At 35.5% G+C, this 27749-nt stretch overlaps 1 protein-coding gene across 5 annotated transcripts in view; it reads right to left on the bottom strand.

Moving 5' to 3' along the window:
• The window catches only part of LOC138709217 (uro-adherence factor A-like), a 1183483-nt gene that overhangs the window by 416064 nt on the left and 739670 nt on the right, over positions 1–27749 (bottom strand). The window lies entirely within an intron of this gene.

Raw genomic sequence — 27749 nt, 5'->3', positions numbered from 1 at the left:
TAAGAATTCTAAGATACACAACAAAAACAACAACAATAATAATAATAATAATAATAATAATAATAATAATAATAATAATAACGGAATAATCTTATGTGCTTAAATACAACGTTTATGTCAATTGTTAATAGTCTGTGGGTCAAAATAATTTTCTTTTTTAAGGACGGGCCCGAAGACTTTCACTGCCGCCTGAGACTTGTGCTTACCACACGTGATTGGGTAGCCGAACGGCCGCACTCTTGTACAAGTACAGGACGCTAGACCGTTAGCTTAATCCGGGCTATGATATGGATGATGATGATGATGATATGTAAATTAATGATGACGAAATGTGTCCGAGGGCCAACACCGAAACTTACCCAGCAATTCTGATTCAATTGGTTGAGGGAAAATCCCGGAAAAAAAAACCCAACCAGATAACTTGTCCCAAACAGGATTTCAACCCGGGCCTATTCGTTTCATGGTCAGACGTGCTAACCATTAATCCAATTAATCCATAGTTCTTTACTAGTCCTGTTACCACTACAGCCTCTTTCAATGCACTATATTATTATTATTATTATTATTATTATTATTATTATTATTATTATTATTATTTACTCACTTAGTTACAAATAGCTTTTAAGAAATCCGCAAGTTCATTGCCGCCCTCACATAAGCCCGCCATCGGTCCCTATCCTGTGCAAGATTAATCCAGTCTCTATCATCATATCCCACCTTCCTCAAATCCATTTTAATAATATCCTCTCAACTACATCTCGGCCTCTTCAAAGGTCTTTTTCCCTCCGGCCTCCCAACTAACACTCTATAAGCATTTCTGGATTCGCCCGTGCGTGCCACATGCCCTGTCCATCTCAAACGTCTGGGTTTAATGTTCTTAATAGTCAGGTGAAGAATACAAAGCGTGCAGTTCTGCGGTGTTTAACTTTCTACATTCTTCTGTAACTTCATCCCTCTTAGCCCCAAATATTTTCCTAAGAACCTTACTCTCAAACACCCTTAATATCTGTTCCTCTCTCAAAGTGAGAGTCCAAGTTTCACAACCATAGAGAACAACCGGTATTATTATTATTATTATTATTATTATTATTATTATTATTATTATTATTATTATTATTATTGTTATTAGAGCCCGGATGTTTAGACATTTATTTTGGTTAAAATAGGCAGGCATATAGGCACTAAAAATAGGCAGTGAAATAGGTATTCATGGAAACAGACAAAAAATAGACAAATGCTTAATAAACTATCCCATACGGTACTCACTTTCTTTGATTACATGTCACAACAAGATGCTTTTTTAAGTTGTCAACTGTCATAGTGAGCCGCCTGTCAGAGAGAACGTTTTTCATGGTGAAAAATATCTTTCTACTTCTACTGAAGTGATTGGAGCAAACTTAAAACAACTTATTTCAAATGGACTGCCTCTACTTTCTTTCGGAGATGGGGAGAAACAGACTGTGAATTGTCTCAAAAAAAGGAGTGTGAAGGGATTAGAGACTTCAAAGTACGCGTGACTTGTGCGTGCAAGCGACAACAGTAACGGGACCTGGAGACTTGTTTTTAACACTTCCCTCATCCCCTTTCTCTCGCTGTTAAACCCCGAAGTGACCTAACTACTGAGGGTTATATTGGTCAAACATCTTTGTTAAGTGACAAATGATGGAATCGGTAGGGGAGAAAAGTTTACGACTTCTTGGAAACATATATATTGCTGGAGAATAAGATTCTCAGCAAATATTTGTATGAGGTGAATAGGTCTACATATTTTTAATTTGTACACCCGTTCTTTTTTGTTTTTTTTTAACATAATTTATGTGCGGTTTATTTTAAATGCATTAAAAATATAGAAAACGACGTAAAAAGGCTAAAAAGGCATTTAACCTTAAAATACCCAACGGGAGCTAAAATAGGCAATAAAGGGAAAATAAAATTTGGGCCTATCGTCCCCAAATGTGTGGAAACGTGTTTAACTCTAGCAGACCTTTCATACTTACACTCAGTTTAAAAAAGGCATTTTGCCTAACATCAGGGCTCTAATTATTATTATTATTATTATTATTATTATTATTATTATTATTATTATTATATGAGGGAATGAAGATGGGAGGAAGGACAGTGGGTTAATATGGAAGATTGGAGAGAATGTTTAAAATTAATTTTCAAAAACTAGAATATTGGGCACTGGAAGATGTGTGTACGCACTGTTAAATCAGTTTTAGATAGATTATTATTATTATTATTATTATTATTATTATTATTATTGGAAGATTATCTGTTATTTATAGATTATTTTATTCCGTTTATTAGACACAAATTTACGGCAAATTGTATTTACCTATTTATTATAATATTATAATTTATTTATGATGGTGCTGGAATAGTGTCCGCGTGGGAGAAGAAGGAAAGAGAGACCATGAAATTCATGGTTGCAAGAGATCAGAACAGGTATGAGGACTGCAGACTGACCTACATGAATTGGACGGATAGAGAAGAGTGAAGAGCAAGTATACGATTTTAACTTTTTGGGCATAGAAAGATGTGTTAACATTAGAAATCTGCATATAAATAAAAAAATTCTTTATTTATTTATTTATTTATTCTGATTGCATTACCGAACTTCCTATATAAACATTACACGCAATCACTGGAATTACCTCAAATCCCCTGTCAATTTTTAAAAGGATCAATCTGAGTCAGTCGTCATTGTTGAATCTAAATTTTGTTTCAACCCTTTAGTCAGTTTACTCCTCTGCTCGTATTTCCCCTCCCCCCACTTTCAGCGTATGAATTTCAGTATTTTTTTATTTCTCGGATCTTTTTGGTTACGTTTCGATTTCACAGTTCTATCCGATGATGCATTTGTTTGTTTGCCGTAAAGCATGCTGCCTGTTGTCCATTGTTATCAACACACATTTCGAAACGACCAAAACTAGATGTTACAATATTTGTTATCCTTTTATTGAGTTCATTGATAAGCCCAACTCTCGTGCTGCAGACCACTCTTCTCTTTCACTCTTTCTTCTCTTCTCTTAGAAGTCGCAGGACGTTAGATCAGGGAAGTAGGAAGGTCACTGTAAAGGTCCACTTCTTCCTAACAATATTCCCGGAAATGTGTTGTCTAGAAAATCGGGAACATTACAAGCAAAATGGCTAAGTGTATCACTCTGCTTAAAATAGCCTTGTAACGTAATTTCAATGGAAGTTCATCCATAGCATATGATTGCAACAAGTGTAAAATAACTTTCGGAATTCATTACTGGGAAGTCAAAAAGTTTACACCAGTAGCGGTAAAAGCACACCAGACATTCACATTTGGTGGGTCTCGTTGAAATCGGTGCTCGAACTTCCTACGCTGGTATAGCTCTAAACATTTCCATCAACCCTGCCACCATCCATCTTTCTTCTAGCGTTAACCCGTTACCCATGACAAATACTTTAAATAAAAAATAAATTAAATATTTATTTTCCATTTCAGTGCTAACATAATTTTAACATTTATTAATTAATGGAGAAAAATTCATTCTGACACCGGGAATCGAACCCAGGACCGTTAGCTTGGCGCGTTGAGTGCTCTTACCATCTGAGCTATGCCGAGACCCGATCCACAGTGCCGGCCAAACTCTCCTCCTTTGTATCGTCAATGCCCTACAACCTGCATTTTAAACATATATACTGTATGTCATATATTTTAATGACTTTATGGCCGTTTCAACAACAGTTCCAGAGAACTGTTAACTCTTATTAGAGGACCTCGCCGTGCTCTATTGAATATTGTGTAATCAATGACTTTGTATAGTCATCACCAGGGAAAGGATTTATATGTAAATACATATTTACTTATAAAGCTAATATAATTTATATTTTGCATTATCTTTATGTTTCACAATGTGTAGGGTTGAAAAATCCTACTTTTATTTTCCATATTTTTCCATATTTTAGAGTTTAGTACATATTTTCGTTAATTTCCATATATTTTCCATATTTCATATAAAACAGTCCATATTATATTAGGTTTAACAATAAAACAAAACAAAATTCCATTAACTTTTAAAAATACATTTCAACAATAGAGATTTAAACACATGTTCAGTAATCCCTTTAACATCAGAGTTATTTGAAAATTAGCAGTCCTATCAACAATGGGAAAGTAAGTTACAAAACTGTATTAATTTAATTTAAAATTTTTAACAGACTTCAGTTGTGCAGCTCAACAGTTAAATGCCAGTCAGAGTACACATAGGTTCAGTTTTGTAAATCATACTATAAAGACGGTAAATATGCCAAAAGTACGTCATTCAGTCAATTTAAAATCAAAACTAACAAGTTACATTTCAGAATTTAAAGAAGATGGTTTATCAACTGACAATAAAATATTATTTTGTAATTTGTGTCAGTGTGCAGTATCATCTACACAAAAGTTCCTGGTGCAACAACACATTACAACTAGTAAACATCAGGCCAACAAACAACTAAATTCCAAGCAGAGACAATTGTTTTTAACACAGCCAACAACATCGAATGTAAGATCTGAGTTTAACATCGACCTGTGCCGTTCTCTCATCTCTGCTGATATTCCTCTCTACAAACTAAAGAATAAGGTCTTCAGGGAATTCCTTGAAAAATATACTCAACATACAATCCCGGATGAGTCAACACTTAGGAAGACGTATGCTCCATCCATCTACGATGAGACAATACAGAAGATAAGAGATGAAATTAAAGATAGTTCAATTTGGGTTTCCATTGATGAGACTCCCGACAAAGAAGGTAGACTTGTTGGTAATGTAGTTATCGGTTTGTTAAGTGAACAATATTCTGAACGAATTCTTTTACATTGTGATGTTCTAGAAAAGTGCAATAACAAAACTATAGTTAAACTGTTCAACGAAGCTATGGGTATCCTGTGGCCAAAGGGTATTATGTACGATAATGTGTTATTCTTTATTAGCGATGCTGCCACTTATATGGTCAAAGCTGGACAAGCATTATCTGTTGTATATCCTAAATTGACTCATTTTACTTGTGTGGCGCATGCATTTCATCGTGTGGCAGAAGTGGTCAGAGACAATTTCCCTAAAGTAGATTTGTTGATTTCATCAGTGAAAAAAGTATTTCTCAAAGCTCCCAGTAGAGTTAACGTGTTGAAAGAAATGTACCCTGAAATTCCATTGCCACCAAAGCCAATTTTAACTAGATGGGGTACATGGCTAGAAGCAGTTGAATATTATGCCGAACATATAGACTCTATTAACAATGTTCTCCTTGCATTGGACTCTGAAGATGCAGTCTCAATTGATACTGCGAAAACAGTTACCTGTGACATAAGTGTGAAGAATGACTTAGCTCACATTCAGCATACATTTTCATGCATCATAAAAACGCTCAAAAGTCTCCAAAATAGGCACCTTTCACTATCTGAAAGTTTTGAAATTATAAATAGTACTGTGGAACAACTGAATCGTGGTAGAGGTAAAGTTGCAGATGCAGTAAGAGCTAAGGTGGACACTGTACTTTCAAAAAACCCTGGATATGAAGAACTACAAAAGGTTGTTGCTGTGATGAGTGGTGAATCAACAGTGAAGATTAACTTGGACTTATCCCCAGCAGACATAGTGAAATTGAATTATGTACCAGTTACTTCTTGTGACGTCGAACGCTCTTTTAGTCAGTATAAATCTATCCTCAGAGACAATAGAAGAAGATTCACTTTTCAGCACTTGAAAGAAATGTTTGTAACCTATTGTTATGGTAACAGACAATAAAAATTGTGTTTTGTTGAAACTACATTGGAAGATAAGGTACGTCCATTATATTTTTTGTTTAGTTTGATTAAAATGTACCAATATTTAACGTACATAGTCATTTTTTTATAATTTTAAGTCCATATTTAATTCCATATTTTGGTAAAAATCCATATTTAATTCCATATTTTGGTAAAAATAACTACATATATATTTACATATTTCATATATTTTTAGTCCATATAAATCCGTTCCCTGGTCATCACGTAAATACTTATTAATGGAGAAAAATTAATCTACATATCTAAAATGCAGGTAGTAGGCCAGTGACAATATAAAAGAGAGTTCGGCCGGCACTGTGGATCGGGTCTCGGAATAGCTCAGATGGTAAGAACGCTCTGCGCGCCAAGCTGAGGGTCCTGGGTTCGATTCCTGGTGCTGGAATGAATTTTTCTCCATTAATAAGTATCTGATTGATGACTACATAAAGTCATTGATTACACAATATTCAATAGAAGATGGCGAGGTCCTCTAATAAGAATATATATATATATATATATATATATATATATATATATATACACACATATATGTATATAATTTTGATATACCTGTATTTTTACTTTTATTTTAAAAATGTGGAATAATGGTGAAGGAGTATCCGACTCATCCCGGAAAGCACCCTCCTTGTGTATGATAATAATTCCATAATTGGGTAAAAATATGCTCACTGATATTTGAACTCAGAACTCGTAGGCCTATGTGGAAAGTAATGATTTATTCGTTACACTGATGGTACGTCATTACGAAGACTACGAAATGAAAATGGTATAGACGGATACTACAGTTCTGTCGCGTTTCATAGCAGTTCATGAAAAATGAGGAGTCATTCGCTTTCATCTAGTGCCAGAATGCGAGATGTGGGTATCTGTTGACAGCCAGCTGTTCTGTGCATTTCATATTCTCTTTATTCATTACTTTTGTTTCTACTATTTTTACTACTGATCAAAGGATTCAGTAATACACATTGAAATTACATTATACCTTTCATCGGGAGATGAAATACCTCGTTGCTGAGAGGTCAGTTGTACATACTTACGTTACATAAAAATACATGGTGGAAAAAAGCGCATTAGATTCATTCAAAAGAGTTTTACATCAGGTCATAACGACAACATTTTACCATCCTAATATTTATGATACAACCGATAGTTTAATGTGCATTTTGAGTTTTTCCAGAAAATGACAGACAACTTGTATAATGTATAAAAAGAGCAGTCACTTCCGTATTACTTCACTTTACTGATTTGGAGAAGTGTAGGTATAAATTTTACCTGAGGTACTCTGGCCACAACACTTCCGTCTTCCACAACCATGTTACTCTGCTACAGTTGAATGAAATATGCAATTCTTTTTATGCGATTAGTGGATACCTGTATTTTTCATGACTGAATTATGAAACCCAGAATATTGTAAGAAATCGAAATATAAAAATTAGAGATTTATCCTTCGAAGAGGTAGAGAAATTCAGATATCTTGGAGCAACAGTAACAAATATAAATGACACTCGGGAGGAAATTAAACGCAGAATAAATAGCTATGGTTTATGCCTGTTATTATTCGGTTGAGAAGCTTTTGTCAAAAAATTTGAAAGTTAGAATTTATAAAACAGTTATATTACGGGTTGTTCTGTATGGTTGTGATGGAGAAAGTTACACAAAGCAGAACTGCACCCATTGTATTCTTCACCTGGTATAATTAGGAACATTACATCCAGACGTTTGAGATGGGCAAGGCATGTAGCATATGGGCGAATCCAGAAATGCTTATAGAGAGTTAGTTGGGAGGCCGCAGGGAAAAAGACCTTTGGGGATGTCGAGACGTAGATGGGAGGATAATATTAAAATGGATTTTAGGGAGGTGGGATATGATGATAGAGACTGGATTAATCTTGCACAGGATAGGGACAAATGGCGGGCTTATGTGAGGGCGGCAATGAACCTCCGGGTTCCTTAAAAGCCATTTGTAAGTAAGTAAATTATGAAACTCATAAATACCTTTCTCGAGACTGTCGTACAAGGGGAAAAAAACTAACGTTTTTAATCAATTTCATGGTATGTGTAATCAAAATTTTAACCCCTCCTTTCTTATTCGAAAACCATCCGCATAGCAACGAAATATTGTCACTCTCTAAGCTATAAGGTTAGCTTTGCAACTGACAACCAAGAAACTTGATAAACTACTAACCGATATGAATAAATTTACCATTAATTAGTGCTAATGAAACATTTTGGAAGTATGTGGCTTGTAATGAGTTATTTTAAATTATTTCTTGTATATTAAAAGACCAAGAAGGAAATCGCTGGAGCAGACATTCAGTGGAGGAAGTGTTACAAATATGGAATACCATTTTGTTGTTTTTTTTTTTTCGTTTCGGAACCTAGGTACATGTTTTGAATAATGAACGTAAAGTATCGTCCTGTTTATTTCTGAAAGTCCCTGTGAATGGTACACCAGACGTAGTTCATAAGCTGTTATGGAATGTTTGAAAAAAAAAAAATAATAATAATTTTCTCAAAATTTAACATATTTCCTTCATAAAAATGGAGGTACAAATATGGAATACTATTCCGAAGTTACAAGATTAACAAAATTGCAAAATCAAAAAAGCCACTACTAAGAAAAGCACAGAACAAGCATTCAGCATCTTCATTAGAAAGTATTTTTACAACCATAACACTGAATCCAGGACTCACATCTTTACACGAATTTGTTTTATAGCTTCTTGCATTGCCTTTTGATTCCACTCTTTTCTAAGTCTGTTGGAAGGTGAGGTTTTCCCTTCTCCTACAGATGCCAACACTAGTAACGAAACAGAAAACCAGGGTATAAAGTTGGAATCAGTGGCGATTCCTCCATGAAGGATATGAGATGATCCTACAGTTTTAATTTCGTGCCTCTGAGGATAAAAAACATTTTAATTATAGATTTTGATTTTCATTGCGTCCCGACGTAATAATTTCCTTTAAGCTTCCAATTTCTGTCGTAAGTTGTCGCCACTGCACAGCTCAGAAATAATTTCCGAGGAACCATCCAAATATCTTACAGCAAACGGTTTTTTGTAGCAGTGAAGTTAGCGGACAGGGGAGAGTGCGGAGGAAGGGTTATGGCTTGAGTTTAACCGCGTTTGAGGATATGACAGCGTATCCTAATACTATGACCCTTCTTTCTGGGTGATGGAGACCCTCTCAGAGACTACAATAAACATTTTCAAGTACCCTTGTAGACTTTTTATTTGCAGTTCATTGGTCATTTTAAAAGAATAGAATAAACGAAATAATAAATAATTCAAAATGTTATAATATAAAAATAAAATGAATAAAAGATAAAATTACATAAAAATAAATTAAATGAGCTATAATAAATACAAGAATTAACAGGACTTTCAGATGATAGGACACCCGAAAGAATATCTGAAGTTGTATTTGATCATTTGGAAGAATTTAACTATAGCAAGAAATTAATTGCGCAAACGTACGACGAAGCATCGGTAAATATCGGGCAGTGCAATGGCTTAGGAGCCATCTTCGAAACTAAAAAGGGGAGAAGAATCGAACTTCACTACAAATGAATTGCCAATTCCAGAATGGCGAGTCAAAGATTAAATAGGCCTACTTGTATTGATTTGGCATGCTCTATTATTATTATTATTATTATTATTATTATTATTAATACTACTATTACTATTATTATTAATATCATTATTATTTATTATTATTATTATTATTATTATTATTATTATTATTATTATTATTATTATTATTATTATTATTATTAGTTTCTGTCTTGGTCATCGGTCGTCAATCTCATATTCTACATACAAAAAATACCACGAGTCGCCACTGGATGGAATACTAATAATACTTACTAGTATTTCATATTTGTGACACACTGATGTAAGTTGCAACCTCAAAACATACAATTTAAAAACGAAATTAATTAAATATACATTGCTATAAACCTAGATCATTTCTCTTTAAGAATATTATATCATTAAACTTCTAACATTGAGGAGTAACAATGTATATTCAAGGAAAAAACTCGCCTCCAAAATTTTCATTTTCCTCGAAAACACAATAATGATAAACGTTTCAACAGTTCAGTTTCTAACTTTAAACTAACACTTTCCGCTAGAATGCACGTTTCAAATGGTATTATCACACTATTTCATATTTGTACTCCTATTTAATATTTGTAACACTTCCTCTACCTTATCAACGTTTTGTGAAATTATGATATGAAAGCCTCAAACATTATTATAGGCTATACAATATATACTAGACGGTCGGGTTGTTGAGTTCATAGAGCAAGAGAGTACGGCGGGATTTTTCTCATCACTAAAACTTCCAGAAAGTCCTTTTAGCCCACTCAGCCTCCTGTGAAATTGAGTACCAGGTCAATCCCGGAGCTGGTACCATTCACGCCACCTCATTCTTGTGCAGAAGTCAAAGAAGCATGGAGCTCTGCTTAGGACAGACGACATGCCATTAGCTAAATTTCTCACTGCAGTGTGTATTTTTGGTGTAGATCTTTTACAACTCCGCATAATGAGGAAGTTGAAGTGAGTAATGTAAAGCTACGATAGATGATAATGCATACTAGAGACCTTAGAAAAAACGTCGAATCCGAGGAACATATTTCATTTTCAACGTGGCGGACAGATTAATTGTTCATCGTCGACCCCCGTCCTCTAGAGCAGTGATATCAAAGCAAGCGCAATTTTTCTGACCTTGACGTCGTGCGCGGGCATCAAGCGCTAAGTATGAAAGGAGGAAGGATTATGTATAGCCTATGCATAAGCAGCTTGTTGTATTAAGAACGTGAAACTTTATGTCGTTATTTTTATATGGCTTCTTTCTTTTTGATATTATCATTGTCCGTAAAACACAAATACTAACACAAATTTCTTAATATTGGAGTTGTGTTTTAAACGTTAATAACATAATAAAAAGTTAAGAAGGAATATTCACATAAATTTTATAGTAGTACAAGTATACTGTACTAAATGAATGAAACACATCATTAATAAAGATAGTGATAACCCAAAAAAAAAAAAAAAAAAAGAGATTGAGTATGACATGATAAGTTATAAGTTAGAATTGATATTGATGGTATCTTTAGCCTTATAAAAGTAATCAATAAACTAATCAAAAAAATATTATAGTTACCTAGGTACTGTATATCTTTTAACTGTAACTAATATTACATAACAATACTCTTATCGTATTATGCTTTTAAGGTGATATTGGTTGCAACTTCCTATCATCAGAATATTATTTTCTCCAAATGTGCTGAAGCTATAGAGATAACGTTTTTACCACATGGGCACGTATCTTTTGTTTATGATGTAACAGCAGTTGTTTTGTAAATTCATTTACTTACAAACATTTTCCATACCTATATTTTCAAAATTTTCAATACCGTACATTATCTTCAGTAATACGTATTTCCGATATATTAGATTTACGAAAACATTGTTTCAATACCTGTTACACTACTACATATCTGAAAATTTCACTTTTCTGTAAAAATGTTGAGCAAATATTTCTTTTGAATAAAAAAGCAAACTTGTGAATAATCAGCATTAAAGTTAAAACTTAGGCCTACATTCTTATAATGCACTTACACTTCTCAGACAAATCTAAAAATTAACATGGATACAGTTTTGATAACGTCTCTTTCATTTATCCATTGAATCAGTGCTGGCCATCTCTGCATATACTTGACCAAGCGGCATATACTACCTCTCTCGTCTGCCTCTTTTCTTTCCGCTGTTCTCCTGAGCTCTAAAGCTGACATGACTGCTCTAGAGGAAAGCATCGCATTTATAGAACACTTTGCCGCTACAGACATTGCTCATAATGCACCATAGGAAGTGGAGAAGTGGACTTAGTTTATACCAGGATGATGACAACGGTGATGACAATCTTTTTAATCGGTTATTTAACGATTCTGTATCAACTACAAGATTAACTAATGTCTGTCCAATTGGCGATAGAGAGATCGTAGACCTATTAGGCGAGATGAGTTAGCGGATTAACTGACATTTGTCTTACAGTTGGAAAAAACTGAAAAAGAACCAAACCGAATGATCAACTCAAGTGGAATCGAACTCACACCTGAGCACAGCCTCGGATAATGATTAAATAAATAAACAAGACTGTGGCGAACAAAACAGATATTGCAGAGGGTATTTCTCGGGTTACTTCTGTTTCCCTGTTTCACTCCACCAACACTCTCCACTCCCCCGGGGAGATATCTGGGAGCAGTACGGGTTTCTGATGATTGGAATTTCGGTCTCTGAGTTCGGACTCGTGAATGGATGATACGACTTATCTGGAGAGACCAGAAAGGATGGTCCATCTGTCAGTTTTGGATTCAGGATTGTTACCAGACCACCGTCGGACTTTGATAATCTTCGCATATAGGGCGTACAATGGATCTAAACGACCTAAGTGCAAGGATCCTTCCTAATCCAGCCCTCGTGAAGTCGATCAAATTAATAATGTGCCTTAGCACAAACTTAATGCCACTGGTATTTCTGGTATTTGCGATGGCAGTAGTGGAATGAATTCTAAATACCTATACTGTACTTATTCCAAATTCGGTATGCCCAGAATACATCTGTAGCCTATCACGAAGAATCTATGTGGAAAAGCGATCCAACGGACGAAAATATCCCAACTGAATAAGGTGATCCCTAGTCTTCCAAATATTTTCACCGCGTAATGTATTCCTTAGGGGACGTAATAGACTTAGTGTCTTAGGAGATGGATGCTATCTGAATCGATGGAAAGACTAATTGTATAGATTATGGATGAATGATGGAATGGAGCATATTTTGTAAACATTTTTCAAGTCATAGAACTGATTTTGGTATTGAATACAAAAATGTAGAAACAAGATTATTATTATTATTATTATTATTATTATTATTATTATTATTATTATTATTAATACATATAGGAAATGCCTGTTATTATTCGGTTGAGAAGCTTTTGTCATCTAGTCTGCTGTCAAAAAATTTGGAAGTAAGAATTTATAAAACAGTTATATTACCGGTTGTTCTGTATGGTTGTGAAACTTGGACTCTCACTTTGAGAGAGGAACAGAGATTAAGGGTGTTTGATAATAAGGTTCTTAGGAAAATATCTGGGGCTAAGAGGGATGAAGTTACATGAGAATGGAGAAAGTTACACAACGCAGAACTGCACGCATTGTATTCTTCACCTGACATAATTAGGAACATTAGATCCAGACGTTTGAGATAGGCAGGGCATGTAGCACGTATGGGCGAATCCAGAAATGCATATAGAGTGTTAGTTGGGAGGCCGAGAGTAGATGGGAGGATAATATTAAAATGGATTTGAGGGAGGTGGGATATGATGGTAGGGACTGGATTAATCTTGCTCAGGATAGGGACCGATGGCGGGCTTATGCGAGGGCGGCAATGAACCTCTGAGTTCCTTAAAAGCCATTACGTAAGTAATGTTATTATTATTATTATTATTATTATTATTATTATTATTATTGTACTGTAGGTAACATAACCGCTCTTCAATCAAGTGGTCTGTGGTTCGATCTCCAGCATGCGCAGAGCTTCATCTCGATTTCACAGGACTGGGTATTTGTCCTTTGTCTGTACTTGTCCTGTAACCTCCGTGCGGTAGCATCGCTTCGTGCTGACCATACTATAAGGAAGGTATTTAATGTTTATGTGTCTAATGTCGGTTCCAAGATATTTTTTTTCACTCAAATGCCGTAACTGTCGATCTTTTTGTCGCCGTAACGTTGTCCTCGATGCACCAGAGGAGACGAACTACACAGCATCGCATAGTGATTAATGGAACAATGGTGGAATTCAGATATGGAAAACTGGAATACCTCGCGAAAATCTACAACCAAACAATGGTTTGGCCACCACAAATTACATAATACGAGTATGTTAACGGTGAACCTGGCTCAAAGATATACCCTCCCCTATACTGAACTAGCTTTTAATTCAACACAAAAAATGAACTAAAAATTATTATTATTATTATTATTATTATTATTATTATTAATATCATCATCATCATTATTGTATTCACAAAAATACGGATAATAACTAACTTGTAAGAGCAACAATAATGAAATATAGGCCTACGTCTATCGACTTCGATTGTTCGCTACTATTCCGACACAGCTATCAACAGTTTACCGCGATGAATGCAGGTCAGTTTGTCTTTATCCAATACAAAACCCGTTATTATCTTATCTGTAAGCATTTAGCAAACTCTACCGTGGTTAATGCATACATCAGTTACCTGACACATTTTCACACTTGTGGCAGTTAGTATGATTTATACTGAAAGTCAAGAGAATCAAAGGTTCATTCATTTAATAAACGAATGTTTATCTCTGGCTTTTTGTACTGTATTATACTCGTATACAGACAGTGGTAGAAATAGAGCCAATGATGGTTGTAGAAATTGTTGTTGTGCTTCTAGCGGAACTGGTTGGGCTAGTGGCAGTAGTTGTAGTCACGACGATAAGGTAATTGGAGAAAAAATCAGGATGGTGTTTGAGAATAAGGTGCTTATGAAAATGTTTGGGGCTAAGAGGGATGAAGTTCCAGGAGAATGGAGAAAGCTAAACAACGCAGAGCTGCACGCATTGTACAGTTACGGAAGAAAAAACTGGCCGATGAACAGCAAAACTCGTAATGTTACTTATGCCGGTTTTGTTGTGATTATCAGAGTACAGAGTACTGTTTACTCGAAGTTGCTGGACTAGGAGAGAAAGGCTTTCGTACTGTTTCTGTTCACATTCTATAAGGTTGAAACTCTCGTGTTTTTGTCGATGTACAGAAATTTGTTATTTAATTGTTTTTACCAGTACGAGGAACAGTGACGTTCGTTAACAGAAAACCACAATTTAAGTCACACAGAGTTAGTGTGCACTCGAAGTTGGTTGCTTGACGGTTGTCAGCCCACTTTGAGGTCTGTGGATATAGAGGGAAAAATTGGATCGGTGTCGGTTAGAGTTCCCGGGTAGCTCAGTGGTGGAGCGTTGGTACGTTAAACCAAAGGTCCCGGGTTCGATACCCGGCTCCGGAACAATTTTTCCCTCGAAATTATTCAACCTAAGATGTTGATAAAGCGTCATAAAATAACGTACTAAAATATGATCTGTGGTTGCTGCACACTTATATTCTGTCTTACAATTCTGTCCCACCTGCTTGGAGAAGCCCCTACATCAAAGTTTGATCCTACAGGTACACATCTGTTGTCATCCCACTTCACGAACAGACTTTCACTATTAGTGTCAAATGTATAATCGTAGGACTCTCGTACTGCATTCCGTAGTAATTTCGTATCCTGAAGAGTAAAGGCATCCATTCTGTTTTCTCTCTCAGTTTCTGTAAGCCGGAAACCAAGATCCTGAAGGTGGAGCAAAAGGTCTCTACTTATAAAAAAAAATTATCAAATTATGTGTCGTGAGCATGAGGATCTACAATGCAATCGAGTATATTCAGCACAACTCTGCAGCCTAAGACTAAGTCGTGCCTATTACCGACGTGATTTCAGCTGTGTCTTCTGGACTTAATAGCCTATCCATAAACCGTTGACATTGATCACTGCATCCATTCTTGTACTTACAGAATTAATAAGGCTTTGGATAGAGACCTACTTTATCTATCTGACAATGCAACATCATCCCAAACATCTGCAATGAGATTCCACAATTCATCTGCAATCCTAGGACACCGACTCTGTAGTTACACATTAACATTGCGTTGCACTTCCGTACACACATTTTCTATGGAATTTAAGTCAGGACTTCTTGGCACCCATGGAACCTCTCGACATCGTCCCTGTGAATGTTGAACCACCGCTGCACGGCGACGCATGTGTGTACCGAAGACAAGTCATGTTGGAATTTTATTTTGTTTTCGGGCTTAAACATACGAACACTAGGTAGCATCACGTTTTCCAGTTTATTGGTGTACTGATGCTCATTTATATGCCCATGAATCCTCCATAGTGCACCGCCACCATAACCAGAAATCCGTACCACACCGACACGGACAAACGACCACTGCGTTGTCTCTGGACCACAAATATTCAGGGTCAAATCTCTTGGATTGTTTCGGTCGATATACGTGCACTGGACTGCTATAGTTCATAAACATATCATCCAAAAAAGATGACCTCTTTCCATGGATAGTTGTATGAATTCGACAAAATGTGACACGATCAATTTGATGGCCTTCAGTCAGAACTTCCTTCACCGCTGTTCTTCTCAGCACAACGTTGGCACTATTGAGCCTTTTACTAGCGTTCTGTTGGAAGCAGGAAATTCCCTGCCGGCCACAAATATTTTAGAAGTATAAAATGAAAGCGTCTCGAACGTTCTATTAACGTAAGATCTTGTTGTGGTGTTGATGCCTTGGGTCTTCAACTACCAGGTTTACGAGTTATGTAACCTCGCTCTTGATACTGCGCCCACCACATGGACGCTGTTCTAGTCGCAACTCTATAGCGTTCTCCAGCTCGAGCCGTGCTAAATCGGCCTTCCTCGATCAGTACAATTACTTTGGCTTTGACGTCCATATCTATGGAACTGAAATACTAATGATGATTTTCGTAGTGGTTGTGGCTGTTTATAGACAAATTCTGTCAATAGGGCTGGAAAGGGTCACGTGCCTAGGACTCTAGAAAGAACACGAAATATAAGTAGTCATAAACCATAAACATAGTATGTCTGTAGAGTGAAGAGAGACGAACAGAGGGGATGAAAATAACATTAACAGCATTCCTCATACCCGCAATGGCAAACCAATGGCAAAACAACTTTCTGTATGTCGACTAAAACACAACAAACGTTGCAAATATACACATAGGCTCAGTGCCGGATTCAGGCCTAGGTAACTTAGACACTTGCCTAGGGCGGCAATTTCCAGGGGGCGGCATTTTCTCTCTCTCTTTCTCTCCCTTTTTCATTTTTATTTTAAAATGAAAATTGTTTTTAAAACACATGTTGGTAAATCTTTTCTGAAGTTTCTTCTTGAACACCTTGTGGAAGTGAGATATTGTTTTGTTATCACATTGTCGTGGTCGTGGCAAGAGTGAAAGGAAAGTTTGCAGCTGCATAGTTATATTGTAATGCCGGTATCACATTATTATACTATGAAACAGCTTAAAATTAACTGCTTGTATGAACAAGAATGCAGTGTTGGAAATCAAATTGCATATTGTTGTTTATTACCTATTTATCGCTATGAATAGTAACCACAACTCTCAGTTACATTCACAATATAATAGCCTATATCAGCGTTTCTCAAACTATGGTCCTTGGATCACCTGTGTCCCCGAGGTTTGCCCTTGTGATTCTTCAAAAAGGACAGTGGAAAAAATCAAATTCAAACGAATTGCGTATCACACTATCTGAAAATCTCAGAGTTTGGAAATGACACATGACAGTCACCTTTCACTTTTACTCCCAGTACTGACATTTTATGAAATTTATTAACCTACCTGTCTACCGAATTCCCACTCTACTCTCAGCAAAAAAAGAGGGATTTAAAGCACTATGAACATGGTGTTTCTCGCCCTCTTTTCCCTGCACATCAGCTGACGACATGTGGCTAAGTACATTGGAATATCTTCCAGATATATTCTCAAAACTAAACGAACTAAATCTCTCTCTACAAGGTAATTCTTTGACTGTATGAGAAAAAAGTGTTCGGAAGGAAACTTGGTTTGTGGGTCAGATCCGTAAAACAGAGGTTTTTTCACTATTTCCAACCCTAGAGTCTTCTTTGATTGAAAATGATTTCGTTATTGGAAAGAAAATTATGCAATGACATACGTTCGCATCTCGAAACTCTGAGGTCACAATTTGACACTTATTTTCCATGTAAATATGACGACTTTTCATGGGTTCGCGATCCCTTGATATTGAAAATAACAAACTTTCGTTGAGTGAAAGAGAACAGTTAATTGAACTCTCGACTTAAAATGAAATTCCAAGCAGAAAGTATAGTGAATTTCTGGACCTCAACACAAGTGAAAACAGAATATATTGAAATGTACAGTGGTGCTTTACAGATTATAATTCAGTTTGCTTTTACGTATCTGTGTGAGAAAGGGTTTTCGTCACTAACTCTAATAAAACCAAAGTACCGAAATCGATTCTATGTATATAACGATCTCTGACTTAAGCTTACCAGCATATATCAAAATATAGAACAACTGCGCAAGAATCGGCAGGCTTATCTATCTCATTAATGAGAATACCAACATTTTATTTATTTATTTATTTACTTATTTGTTTATTTATTTATTTATTTATTTTGTTTAGTTAATAAGTTAAAGATTGTCCAAACTCTAATACCCTGATTTATTAAAAATCTAAAATGATTTTTTTTCTATTAACATTAACTTAATTAGTTAATACTAATATAAAGTTAAACGAAGTAAATTAATTTTAATTAATTAATTCAGTTTTAAAATATACTGGTATTAAAATATGCTTTGCTTTCAAAGGGAACAAGAGTAAGGTGGTCCTCGGAACTCTTCTGACTTAAAAAAGTGGTCCCCACTTCAAAAAAGTTTAAGAAACACTGGCCTATATCATCAACAATACTATTTAATCCTTTTCAGTATGTTCACTATATAATTCGATTTGAAAGGTTTATTCTGTAAAGAGTTGGAGTTTATTTTTCAATTTATTTTATACTCCTGTCGAAGTAAGAAATACTCGTAAAAATTATACACCAACAGAAACCATGCTTAAGAAAAACCACAGCCTGCCTTTCAAAAATAAATTTTGTTTCAACAATGAATAAGTTTGAGTATTATGTTTCTTTGCTTCGAGTCTGATATGCTTCGTCAGATCGACTTTGATAATACCATCATTGCTTTCTCTGTGAAGAAAGTCCGAAGAAAGTCTTTATAATTCACAAGTAAGATGCATGTATTTTGATTTCAATAATTTACTGTTTTCTGAAGTCGACCTGGTTGGCGAGTTGGTATAGTGCTGACCTTCTATGCCCAAGGTTGCGGGTTCGATCCCGGGCCAGGTCGATGGCATTTAAGTGTGCTTAAATGCGACAGGCTCATGTCAGTAGATTTACTGGCATGTAAAAGAACTCCTGCGGGACAAAATTCCAGCACATCCGGCAACGCTGATATAACCTCTGCAGTTACGAGCGTCGTTAAATAAATCATAACATTTAACATTTTGTTTTCTGAATTGTGACATTTCATTTAAAAATAACTTTAACTGAACGTCACCTGTATAATAGCTGTCCATAAACTGTTTGTGGGATTTGGGGACAGCAAAATCTAGCACTGCCTAGGAGCGGCACTATACCTAACTCCGGCTCTGCATAACCTACAGAATACTGTAGAATGTAAATAAAACCATTCCGAAAGCCAATCTCTCTAAGGGACGAAGTGAAAAGCTTTAATGTATCCCATGAAGTTATTTCTATTCACTACATTATACACCAACAGAAATCATGTGCAAAACAAATCAAAATGGTGTTATAGAAGTAGTCCAGTTGGAAAAACCACCAACACAATTATATCGAAAATCTCGCTCATTGTCAATTTAAGTCTTTCTTGATGAATGCAATAGCGAGTAAGGCGATCTGTCATATTATAGTAAAGTACGGTGACTTAGTCGTGGCAAATTATTGAATAGGTTCTTTCAACTGAGGGAGGAAACATCATCGTTCACGGAGGAAGAAGAAAAGTCTGTATCATAAGTGAAGAATGAAAAAATAGATTTGTGAACTTGCCTTCTTAATGGAATTATCTGATTGCTTTAAATTGTTTTCTACATGGTAACAACAAGATTATTACACAGAGTGAAAGCGTTTAATATAAATCACCTTTAATTATGGAACGTTAGCTTAACTAAAAGGATAAGTTACAGCACATTTTTCAATATTAACAACGATATAGGCATACTAGTTTCTTAAGACCTTGGATTTCGAAGAATATGTTCACACATCATGACGATCTGCACCAGAAATTTGATTCGAGATTTAAAGATTAGGAAAATTTTCAATTTGATTTTCAATTAGTATTTGTAAATAGAACTTATTGATTTACTTTACGATAGTGAATTGAAGGATAAAAATCAAAACAAAAGAAGTTATCTGACTTTTATATGAACTTTCCATGTCTTAGATTTCCCCGATTGTAAGCCACGTAGGCCATCTGTGCGAACAGTAATTTTTTTCCTATGATGAAGATAAACAAGTCATGTCATGGAAGCCAATTATCGGATCACAACTTAAAATGTGCTGTCACATTATGCACTATACAAACAATAGTTCGAATCGTTGAGAAATTGCTGAGGAAAAAGAGAATTAAACAAATCCCGAAAAATCAGTGCTAATGCCAGTGTTGAGTGGACTGAATGGAGTTAAATTTCCGCATTATTATTCCTAGGATTTTTATGTGTTTTGTTCAACATTTTCCTTAACAGAAGCAGTTTACACATTTACAGTAATTGTCATGCATTACCCGAATAATTAACATGAAATGTGTATTACATTTCTAAAAGTAATTATAAATTTATTAACTTCTAACTTTGTTGAAAATAGGCTACAATGTTTTTTCTTTCAAATTGCTTAAGATAGTTCATTTAGTTATTTCTATTCATCCCGTATCTTTTATCATCAGAAAACAATCATAAACCTATGCAGTAAATTCATATTGTGGTCCCGCCGCTGAACGTCTTACCTGCCCTGCTACGACTTCCCGCGGGCTAGCGGGCAAGGCTTGATGACGACACAGTGCTCTGAGTTGGGGACCAATGCTCTATACTGTGATAATCACAACAAAACCGGCATAAGTAACATTACGAGTTTTGCTGCACATCGGCCAGTTTTTTCTTCCGTGACTGTACTCTTCACCTAACATAACTAGGAACATTAAATCCAGACGCTTCAGTTGGGAGGGCATGTAGCACGTATGGTTGAAACCAGAAATGCATATAGAGTATTAGTTGGGAAACTGAAGGAAAAAGATCTTTACAGAGGCCGAGACGTAGATGGAAGGATAATATTAAAATGGACTTGAGTGAGGTGGGATATGATGCTAAGGACTGGATTAGTCTTGCTCAGGGTAGGGACCGATGGCGGGCTTATTTGAGGGCGGCAATGAACCTCCGGGTTCTCTAAAAATCGTCATATCCCCGTACGACTCATATAAGCTTATATACAGATCTATGAGGTGTGGCATATAAACTTCAGAGGTATGAATGATTATTAGAGGCGAAAAAAATTAGCTCCGGCGCCGGGGATCGAATCCGGGTCCTTGGATCTACATACCAAGTGATCTAACCACTGAGCTACGCCGAAGTTCAATCCACAGCACCGGATTCTCTGTTACCATAACATATATTCTGTAGGACCAAAAATTAATCTTTACGTAGATTCAGAGGTATGGTATATGAATTTGAAGGATGGAGAGGAATGTGTAGTGTGGTGGATGGTGTGGATGGATAATTCGCAAGTGTTTTATTAAGAATGCTCCATGTCCAGCCAGATAATCATCTCTATATGGCAAACTCGGCTAATATCGTGATACGGTTAATTTCGTGATATTTCTTTTTAATTTAATCACGAAATTATACAAGCTACAAATGTAATTTTGATGGTATAGTATAAACGGCAGATGTACTACAGCATAGCTTTTATTCACTGTGCTCTTCCAAAGACTTGAGAGGATTTTTTGGAAACTACTGGAAGAGTTGTGAAATCTATAGCTTTGAATTTGTGAGTGAATATACCATCCGAGTTCCTTTGTTAAAAGAAGAGTTTTTTGCTGTGTTCTGTGGTCCAAATTGTTTTCAATGGGAAGTACTGACATTGTATATTTCTTGGTGAAAAATATATGCTTATCAATGCATCGATTATGCAACAGAGCCTTAACTTGGGAGGTTATTTTCGTAGCGTTTTTCTCATTCCATGATGCCATTTCTTTCTTTAACTTTTTTCTATAACAACACTCTGTGTTGGAAGAAATATAAAATGCATGAAACGTAAAACATTTGTGTGTGTGTGTGTGTTCATTGCATCTCTGATATATTGTGCATATCGTGCATTTTACAGATGGCAAATAACACTGTACAACATGAAATTTGTCCTTTTTATAAAAATATGTGTATTCGATGTATTTTGTGGTAGCAAAAACGAATCTGCAGTTAGTACTGTTTCTCCAAAATAAAAAGTTAGTTAATGTTAGTGAAATGTTGCACTACTTTCACCTTATGGGATGCAACATGTCACTGAAAGTACTCTTTCTTGACATCCACCTGGACTTCTTTAAAAAAAAAAAAAATAAAACCTTGGTGCTGTAAGCGATGAACATGGAGAGAGGTTTCATCAAGAAATATCTTCCTTTGAAAAGCGCTTCAGTGGAAGGTGGAATGCAAGTATGCTGGTTGAATATTGCTGGTCGCTTATTAGAGAGATTGCAGAAGCTGTCTACAAACGTAAAAGATCAAAAAATACATTTTAATTTTTGGCCAAACAAAGGTTACTTTATGTACTAGTAAAAAATTTGTGTAAATAAGTGATGTGCGTGTACTATAAAAATGGTATGTGCTAGAAAATTTTGGTTTTCAGAAATGAACTCAGCACTTCTCATTTAGTTAAAATTACATAGTTTCATGTAAAGGACAGAAACAAAGTTTAAATTTGTTGTCCAGTGTAATCAAATGTGGAAACAAATAGGCTACAATATAAATGATATGAAAGAGGAAATTGATTGTGTCTTAAACAAAAAATTGACTTCCGGAGAGAAATCGCGTCTTTTGCTTGGCAAGTTTGAGGAGGACGACTATAAGGGACCAATGCATCAGTCAATGAGAATGGCATTTCCAGCCTCTCAAGTGAGTTACAAGAGATAGACAACGAAACAGCTCATCTTCAGGAGCCAAACAAAGGATATCTGTGCTTACGGAAAAGTAGAATGATAAGTCTAATGATTTGTTGCGATCTTCCTCAGGAAATTTCGAGGACGGCAAGCTTGATGAATTAAAAGATGGATTCAATGCGTCAGTTATGACCAGAGGTTCCATGAAACACTTCAAGGACTTTCAAAATACCGAAAAAAAAATCTTTAATTGTTTGGGTTGTAGGTATGTATCTGACTGAGGAATTTAAAATTTGACTGAATATTACAAAATATTCTGAATTTAAGGACCATCACGACAATACCCTTGCACTATCACGAAATTACACCAACCCTTCTAGATTGTTAATTATTTTTGTATATTTGTATTGCTTGCCTTTTTGTAATGATTGTATAAATATTTATTTGAAGCAAAATGCTGACATGTAAATTCCTGAAATCTAATAATGTACGTACATTAAAAACACTATTTTTTTTCTTAAATTTGAACCTCATTGTTACACCAAAACCTTGGTATCACGAAATTAGCCGAGTCTGCCCTAATTCCACTTTTATTAACTTCTGGTGGGGGTATGAAAAACTCTCGACAAGTAATTCTTAATACTAGTATTTCAAAATCAATGCCCTTCAGCAAAGCTATCCTACCTGTAATAGGATAGCAGATATGAAAAGGTCCTTAGGCTGGCGGGTTATTAAGGCTGTAGAGGTTCAATTATTGTCCTTTACCTTTGTGAAAATAGTATGACCAATTTATAGATTTAGAAGAATGTAGGAGAGGAGAACTAAGATGATGAAAGGTACTATTCCAGAAGCAGAATGGTTCGGGAGGAAAGTTTATTCTGCCTACAGAAATTAGAATAATTTATGGAGTTTGTACGATCTCTAGTAATCCATGCAGCTGATATGATACCAGTAAACAGCTGTGCCTTGCATCACGTTTTTTTTTTTTTTTTTTACCTGTCGTGACTACGGACTGAAACAATTGACATTCGATGTCGAGCGGGATTACTGCAGGCGATAATGGCTTCTGTGCATACTGCCATGTGTTGCAAGCACACGTGACGGTAATTGATTTCTAATCTGTTCTCAGATCACAGGAAACCTCCAATTTGCTAAGGGATGATAACTTAATGTTTGCTTAGTTAAGTGGTCTTTATGACTTACGGGAACTAAAATGTGCATTATTTTATATCTAACCCTAATTACGTATGAAACATATTCTTGTTGCAGAGGTTTCGAAATACACAATAAATTAAATACCGATATTAGTTCTAACTCAGGGACAAATAGATATCTCAACGAACAAGAACTATAGTTTCCATCTTGCACTGAAACTGCGTATCGACGTTGCGTATAGTCCGGGTCAGCTTACTTCATACCCTAAGGGTGCAACCTAACCATTTTTCACCCATTATTACATAAGCTAGTGGATTATGGTAATTTTCTAGTTTGCAGGTTGAATTTTCTTTTGCCAACTTCGTTTCGAATTTCGGTACTGAGAAATACTACAACTGGAGTGATTTTATAACTTATGTTGGCAGCAGTGACACAAGTTGTTGGTACTTTAAATTCTCAAAATTCAAATTGTTCTAGATTTCTGAGCCCATTACTATAAGCTAGGGCAATTTGAGCAGACTAATAATTAATTAATATCAGTATTAATATTAATACATAATAGTTATTGTATGTCTTGCTTCGTGTTGTGGTTACAACTTCAAGATTAGAGTCAGGTAGGCTAAGTGTAAATAAATATAACATATTTCGTGTGATACATTTTATTTATTTATTTATTTATTTAAATGTAAACATACAGAATAAAGAATATAATTACAAACAAACAAGAGAGCCCTTGGGTAATCGATAGAAATATCATTTCACATTTTAATTAATTTCTTTCGTGTTTAGACTTTTATTACAATAATGGAGTAAATATTTTAAAGTGTACATTTCAAAGTGGCTTTCGTTTTCGGAATTCGTACTAATTATTTCACGTGATCAAACAAAATACATTTTTAGGTTAGGTTTCGTGAATCGTAAACTGTTTAATCAAAGCAATGAATTCAGACAAAATACATTTCAATATTAGATCATACACTAATCTACTAACTACTAAAATAATGTGCGAGAGGTCGAGAAGAAAAATATATTCTTTCACAAATTATTGAAGCTTTTAGAAAACACCTCCCCAATATAAAGATGAGATGTGGTAAATAAGCAAGACATCGTTATTGTTAATACTATATTATTATTATTATTATTATTATTATTATTATTATTATTATTATTATTATTATTATTGTACATGGCATTGTGTGATTTTACTCTCTTTTGGTGACATCTAGTATTAGTTGGCAACACTGAAGAGACGGCCAAATTAGCCTTTTAGGAACTACTCTTACGTGATCCTCAATATACACGGCGACCGTCCAAACTTCAAAATCAATTAAAAATCGTTTTAATGATTCAAAGATCATCAGAGGTTGTTTGAGCCACCTATAACTTATTAAAAATACTTCCCATATTATGCAAATCTAGTTTTTCAGATAAAGCTCCCTGTAAAGCAGATTTGAATAATTTCAAGGGATATCAATTCACTGGGACTTCCTGAAATTATTACTTCCCATATATTTATGCGTAATTAAATAGGTTATGAAACTGAAGAGAGCGACCTAGTAAACGTTGGGGATAGATGTTATGTCCGAACGGACAAGTTGCCTAATCCGCAAAGTGGAGATGATGATGGTGATGATGAGATGATGATAATGATGATGACTATGATGATATCAAATGAAAATAAATTCATCGGCACATATAGAAAAGTAAGAGGAATATGGGGGCTGACAAAATAATCAAGATAACTCCAATATGAAACTATTTCAAGAACAAACTTCAACATATGAAGGAATTCATTTATTGAAAAGAATAAAATTCTATCTTCTAAAAACCACTATATTATGGGCTGCCTAGCAACTGGCTCCCGAATAAATGTTGTTTCCTGCTGAGTTCAAATATATTTAACAACTGACGCACTGAATTCATCTTTCACCAGTGGTTTCATGAAACATGGCAGGAACTTTCAAAATACCGAAAAAAACTTAATTGCTTTGGTAGCAGGTATGAATCTGACTGAGGATAGGTACTATAAACCGGGAACGCAGATAATTTGGAGAAGTGTGGAGAACTCGATACAGAAGAGACAGCGAATGAAATGTTCTACGGTTATTAAGTCGCAGCCAGGATAAATATTTGAACGAGGGTGTAATACGGTCAAATCTGCGAGCATTGCTGATGAATCTGACACGTATATTGTGCACACGCTGCAGTTTGTTCGAAAGTTCAGTTGTCAAATCTGTATTAAGTCGCAATAGTGAAACAGTGGTAATACGAAGTCTGTTTTAATTTTGGCGGGAGGAAGTTTCTGAACGGGTAAGGAGAATGAATGATATAACATACTCTCTTGGATAGTTCCTTAGTAGGTACTTAGATTATTTATCTTCAGTAAATCATGAGTTGTAATATGATGAATGATGATACTTTCAATATCGAATTAAATCTTCTTTAATACTGAATTGCTAGGATCAGCGTTTGTTTTCATCATTGATAACTTATGGCACCTCTCAATTTCTTGTTTTGGATCCAATTGGTACTCGCGCAGTCTGGGACTTAATTGACAGCATATTTAATACAATAATGGCCGGTTCCTATTAGTATGTTTGGAGATCCAATTTGTGCGCAGAGATACTATGTCCGTATCGCGTGCTCAAAGAAGTCCCAGAGAATGCCGAACTGTAACAGAACAATAATATTGACAGAAGAGGTTCATAAGATTGTTACCCTTTCAACAAAAATATTTTGCAATTTCTCTCCTGCAAGCACGAAATTAATATAATGATGGACAGATGAGGGGAAGTGCACAGTATAGAGGTTCAATCCTCAACACTTCAGCCCAAATAAGCTTTTCGTGCAGCCGTGATGTAATGAATTGCTTTCAGACTTTGCTCCGCGGCCCTACGTATTTCCCTCCACTATTCAAATCCGTATAGTATCGCCACAGTCTAGTATATACAGCCACAAAGCTTGAGTTTATGAGGGTACTAGGAACAATAGACTGTGCAGGTACTATTTCGCATTGTCTGTAATGAGGCGATAGTAGCGATCCTAGTGATTAGCAACTATTTATGGATGCATATTTACTACGTATTGAGCTTCGTGACTATATATACTAGACTGTGACGATACTATCTCTGGTGATGGTCTGCCATAACTGACAGATCTACACGAGTCGTCATGTCACCGTCAGAGGTAAGGTCCTGGGGGGCTCCGGTTCCTCTTATGCAAATCTATGAGTCGTCTAGTATCCTCCACTATAGCTATCTACGCTAACAATGTGGAATAACGAGGGAAAACGGGAAAATGTCAAGAATAACCTTCAGAACCTTTGCGTTTTTCACCACAAATATAACTCAGCCATCACAGAGATTTGTACTCAGATCCACGGTCGTCGGAAGTCAACTCTGACAACTGAGCTACCACCAAAACGACTGATGGGAAATAGTCGATATCCATCCTGGTTTGGAACCTAGCTAGTAAGACGACTTCTGAACTGCTTATAGGCTATATTTTAAAACTATGAAGAAGAAATTTATATGATCAAAAATAGCGTGTAGTGAATTTTCCACTGTCTTATGTGGAATTGAATATTGAACTATTACAATGAGAAATTTGAAAATGCCTTAAGCAACCGGTATTTTATTTTTGTACTCAATCATATAACCATGAAGTACACAATCATATAACCGTAAGTACACAATCAAGTAGCCTACGAAAAAAATGTGGGAAAAATTTAACACTGAGGTATAATTTATCAATAAAGAGTATATTAAGAACATCATACAGAACATCTTAACATAATGTCAGAACAATTGTTATTAGAGGAGAAAAATTCGCTCCGGCGCAGCGGATCGATCGTTCTGCGTACCAAGCGCTCTAACCACTGAGCTACGCCTAAGTTCAATCCACAGCACCG

This window comes from Periplaneta americana, chromosome 11 (assembly GCF_040183065.1).
Source record: "Periplaneta americana isolate PAMFEO1 chromosome 11, P.americana_PAMFEO1_priV1, whole genome shotgun sequence".
Taxonomy (NCBI): domain Eukaryota; kingdom Metazoa; phylum Arthropoda; class Insecta; order Blattodea; family Blattidae; genus Periplaneta; species Periplaneta americana.
The sequence above is the reverse complement of the archived record's forward strand: the minus strand, read 5'-3'. Positions and strand labels throughout refer to the sequence as shown.